Source organism: Eupeodes corollae, chromosome 2, assembly GCF_945859685.1.
Source record: "Eupeodes corollae chromosome 2, idEupCoro1.1, whole genome shotgun sequence".
Taxonomy (NCBI): Eukaryota; Metazoa; Arthropoda; class Insecta; order Diptera; family Syrphidae; genus Eupeodes; species Eupeodes corollae.
Window position 1 is genome coordinate 119,309,885 of NC_079148.1, and position 6,000 is coordinate 119,315,884.

Genomic DNA, 6,000 nt, shown 5'->3' on the forward strand with positions numbered 1-6,000 from the left:
TAAACAAGATTCGTTACAAAATCAGGTAGGTTAACACTTTTGCAGTGCTATGTCTTATGTCGATATGTGAAAACATTTAAAAGCTTTGAAAATTACGAAAATTACCAAAAGGCATGGTATAAACGCGTTATTCTTTGCTGTCTAATTAAATATTCGACCTCATTTTTAGAAAACCTGCAAAGACCGACCTAATTAAGCACACAACAAACTACTGTCTCTTAATATGTTTGGCTTTTGTCTCCATCTAAATTTAATCTTAATTAAACCCCAACTTTTTAATGAAATAAAACATCAACATCATGTCAAGGTTTTTGAATTCAAAACTCACGAGATATAATAAGAATGAATTGAAAAGTTTCAACAGTCAAACACGTAGGTAACTTCAATGGCAGTGATGGTGCGTACTTTACACATAGACGCGATTTTATCACTAATAGTTATACGTATATATGACGATGACAAGGATACATGAAGAAAATGACATGTGGGTGCGGGTATGACAATAATGTCAAACTCATTACACCTGTTTTTTGGTAATTGAATTCCTCAACTTAACCATGATGACAACGAGCGACACGGCTAGATACTCACATACAACGTTTAAAAGAGACACTTTGGATGACTTCTTTGTCCCGCTTGATTATATGAAGCCTGCGACTCGAGCGAGTGACATAGAATCGAGATAGTTCGAGGCTCCAACGTCGAAGGGCGTTGAATTATTGTGTTTGACGTGGTTTTCTTAGTTTGCGCCTTTCATTATTTTATCCATGTTGTTATGCTTTGCGGTGGAATTGTGTTTGAATATGCGTTGCTTTGGTGAAATGCGGTTGACTTTATACTGTGGTTTTTTTGTTAATTTCCTACGAGGTCCTCGATGTGCTCGTATCCTTGTATGTGCATATATACAAACAGTTATGGCCAAAATAATAGGAACATATCATTAATTTTTTAGTTTCACTTTTTTTAGATAAGTAAAGTTAAACGTCCTTAAAAAGATATCAATATCTTGATGTTTAATGTGTTGTAAAACTATTAAACTAAAAAAGTATCTAATGCTATAATCTGTCAAGTGTTGAAGCAAAGTTAGTTAATATTTTGAAAAGGTTACTCTCCAGGATGATTATGTGTCCAATTTTGTTATGGATGGATGAATACGGAAAAAGAATGTGAATATTTACCATTAAAAACAAGTGTTAAGAACATTATTGCCAAAAATGTAATGTTGTTCCTATTTTTGTGGCCACAGCTGTATATGTATAAAAGAGATAGATTTTGAATGGCACGTAGTTATGTTGTTACAATGGAAACAGTTACTATGTATACCTTCAAGTGCGAGATCCATATTTCATCTCGAGATTAATGAGAAACTACTGGCAACATTATGGTGATGATTTGGGTGATGGGAGTTTGATTGTGGGTATAAAATTGTGGTGTATACTTGAGTGACAAATGCTACACAATATTTGTGAGCTCCAAACACAGCAAGGGGATAGTGTAGATACTATGTAAGTTATAAGTGAGTAGATGAATATTACAGCGCTCCTTGAAATAATTATAAGAAAAAGCAATAAATAAGGATTTAATCTTTTGTAGAAGGCTTTCATTCCATTTGGCAGTAAAATATTTTCTTTGCCAATTAACATAATTAAAATAGTTTTGATTTCAAAAGTCAAATTAAATTTCAAGTGGCTTATAGTTGAATATAGTAGTAGGTGGATATTCATTAAGATCCGTGTAAGAGATTCTCGGAATATTAAAAACATTTAAAGTCGAAATTCTGTATTGGAAAATTTTGTAAAGAGATGGTAAGAAATGACAGATTTTGGTGCAGTTAGGCGAAGCAGAGGGGTATGAGAGATAAAAACCTGAAAATTTGTTTATAGATTCATGTTAGCATTCAAACCTGGAGTAAAGATTGTCACTGAATTTTGTGGCTGTATTTTAAGTCAAAGACCGCCGCCGAACGTCCGTACGTTCGCCACTTTTTTTCGTCGTCCATAGCTCAAGAACAAGAAGAGATATCGACTTCAAATAAATTTTGTTATACCGATAATAAGGCAAAAAGATGCAGAAAGGGCTCTCAAGAAAATAAGAAAATTGTGTGGGTGGCTTTTTTACCATAGCATTTTAAAAAAGAAAGGTGGACATTTTAGTTAACCCTAAATATCTCATGAACCAAAGAGACTTGAATTAAATTGCATAAAATATATTTTAACGTGGTACCAAACAATTATATTTTTTGAAAAAATTAAAAACTAAAAAAAAAAAAGAATTTGTGATCTCGAAAATTTTACGAATACAAAATGATTTTATCTCCAAAACAATTTGGTGCAACGAAAAATGACGTTTTCAAAATCTGGTTAAATTTTGAGAAAAATCCAATTCATAGTATTTTAAAAAAAAATGAAAACCTAAGAAAATATTAATCATAGTTTGTAAAAATTGAATTTCGACCCCAATATCTTTTCAAAACATTGAGATTATAGCTTCCAACTAATTTTATCTTATAAAAAGTATTGTTTTCAACATTCTGAATAATTTTGAAAAAAATCGAATTGACAGTTATTTTTACAAAAAATTAATAAAAGTTGGTAAAAATTGATTTTCGACTAAAATACGTTTTCAAAACTTTGAAATATTGGCTTAAACTACTTTGGTGTTAACTTTCGGTAAAATATTGAGAAAAATCGATTTGACAGTTTTTTTTACAAAAAATGAAAACGTAAAAGAAAATTTAACAAAAGTTGGTAAAAACTGATTTTTGGTTTTAGGTTTTAGACAAGGCGATGCACTGTTATGCCACTTCTTTAATATCTTTCTGGAAAGAATTGTGCAAAACTCAACCGTCAACACTAGAGGCACATTCTTCCAAGGGTCCATTCAACTACTTATATACGCAGATGATATTCACATTGGAAGATCAAAGCGTGATGTCAGTGGAGTGTTTTTGAACATTGCGATGGAAGCGAAGAAGATGGGTTTAGTGGTGAATGAGGGCAAGACCAAGTGTATGCTGTCATCAAAAAAGGACATTGAACAACGACGTCTTGGACAAAACGTCACCATGGACAGCTATAACTTTGAGGTAGTTAAGGACTTTGTCTACCTGGGCACCTCTACTAATACAGACAACGACACCAGCGCTGAAATCAAACGAAGAATAACTCTTGCAAATGGCTGCTTCTTTGGACTCGGCAATTGAGAAGTAAAGTCCTCTCTCGAGCATCTAAAATCACCGTCTATAAGACACTCATCATCCAGGTTCTCATTTATGGCGCTGAGGCCTGGACCCTGTCAAAAAAATATGAGAGCGTCTTAGGATGCTTCGAGAAAAATTCTTCGTGTGATTTTTGGTTTCGTACGCATAGATGGAGAATGGAGGAGAAGATATAACGACGAACTGTACGGACTGTACAGCGACACTGACCTAGTTAGGTCATGTAGAGCAGATGGACATCAAAGCTCGGAAGGTTTTCGAATCCAATACCGAGGGACGGCGGCGTGGCGCAGTAGAGGAAGACCGCGACTCAGGTGGCACACCCAGGTGGGAGAGGAACTCAAACAACTTGGCGTGCGAAACTGGAGACAGCTAGCTAGGGACCGAGCTGGCTGGAGACGCATGTTGGTTGAGGCCCAGGTCCGCCCTTCAAGAACCAGTAGAGATGTCGACTTAAAATAAATTTTGTTATACCGATAATAAGGCAAAAAGATGCAGAAAGGGCTCTCAAGAAAATTGATTGGGTGGTTTTTTGACCCTAAATATCTCATGAATCAAAGAGACTTGAATTAAATTGCATAAAATATATTATAACGTGGTACCAAACAATTATATTTTTTGAAAAAATTAAAAACTAAAAAAAAAATTAATAAAAGTTGGTAAAAATTGATTTTCGACTAAAATATCTTTTCAAAACATTGAAATTTTGGTTTAAACTACTTTGGTGTGAACTTTCAGTAAAATTTTGAGAAAAATGGAATTGACAGTTTTTTTTACAAAAAATGAAAATTTAAAAGAAAATTTAACAAAAGTTGGTAAAAACTGATTTTTGGTTTTAGGTTTTAGACTAGGCGATGCACTGGTATGCCACTTCCTTAATATCGTTCTGGAAAGAATTGTGCAAACCTCAAAAGTTAGAGGTAAAATCTTCCAAGGGTCCATCCAACTACTCATATATGCAGATGATATTGACATTGGAAGATCAAAGCGTGATGTCAGGGGAGCGTTTTTGAACATTGCGATGGAAGCGAAGAAGATGGGTTTAGTGGTGAATGAGGGCAAGACCAAGTATATGCTGTCATCAAAAAAGGAAACTGAACAACGACGTCTTGGACAAAACGTCACCATGGACAGCTATAAATTTGAGGTAGTTAAGGACTTTGTCTACCTAGGCACCGCTATTAACAGAGACAACGACACCAGCGCTGAGATCAAACGAAGAATAACCCTTGCAAATGGCTGCTTCTTTCGACTTAAAAGCCAATTAAGAAGTAAATTCCTCTCTCGAGCATCTAAAGTCATCGTCTATAAGACACTCATCATACAGGTTCTAATTTATGGCGCTGAGGCCTGGACCCTGTCAAAGAAAGATGAGAGCGTCTTAGGATGCTTCGAGAGAAAAATTCTTCGGGCGATTTTTGGTCCCGTACGCATAGATGGAGAATGGAGGAGAAGATATAACGACGAGCTGTACGGGTTGTACAGCGACACTGACCTAGTTAGCAGAATCAAAGTCCAACGGCTTAGATGGCTAGGTCATGTAGAGTGGATGGACATCAACGCTCCAGCCCGGAAGGTCTTCGAATCCAATCCCGAGGGACGGCGCAGTAGAGGAAGACCGCGACTCAGGTGGCGCACCTAGGTGGGAGAGGACCTCAACCAACTTGGCGTGCGAAACTGTAGACAGCTAGCTAGGGACCGAGCTGGCTGGAGACGCATGTTGGCTGAGGCCTAGGTCCGCCCTTCAAGAACCAGTAGAGATGTCGACTTAAAATAAATTTTGCTATGCTATATATACTATATAAGATACAGAAAGGGCTCTCAAGAAATTTGCTTGGGTGGTTGTTTTACCATAGGAGTTCAAAAAAGAGGTGCAAATTTCGGTTGAACTTAAATATCTCATGAACCAAAAACGCAAAAGACTTGAAATAAATTGCATGTAATAAAGTGTAACGTGCTACCAAAGAAATATTTTTTTTGAAAAAAATCCATTTCACATTATTTTTTATAAATTAAAAAACTGAAAAAAAAATTTGTCACCTGGAAAATTCAACGCATAAAAAATGGTTTTATCTCCAAAACGATTTTGTGCAACGAAAAATAACGTTTTCAAAATCTGGTAATATTTTGAGAAAAATAAAATTTACAGCTTTTAATTTTAATTTAAAACTTGAAAAAACAAATATCTTTTCAAAACTTTAAGATATTGGCTTTAATCTAATTTTAACTTATAAGAACTGTTGTTTTTAACATTCCGACAAATTTTGAGAAAAATTTAATTGACATTTTTCTTACAAAAAATAAAAATCTGAACAAAATAATTAATAAAAGTTGGTAAAAATTGATTTTCGGCAACAATATCTTTTCAAAAATTTGAGATATTAACTTTTAACTACTCTTATCTTTTAAAAAATATTGTTGTTAACATTCACTAAAATTTTGAGAAAAATCGAAATGACAGTTTTTTTTATAAAAAAATAAAAACCTAAAAAAGTATTACTCAAAGTTGGTAAAAATTCAATTTCGACTCAAATATCTTTTCAAAACTAAAAATATTGTCTCCAAACTTTTTTATTTCGCAGAAAATATTGTTTTCGATATTCAATATTTTGTTTTTTTTAATTCAACACTCCGTTTTTCCATAAAAAAATAAATTCTAAAAAAAAAAGTACGCATATTTTGGTTAAAAATTGATGTTTAGTTTTTGATATCTCTCAAATTAATTTCATTCATCCAATTTGTAAAACTTTAAGGAATACCACTTAAATTGGTTAAACTTCGTT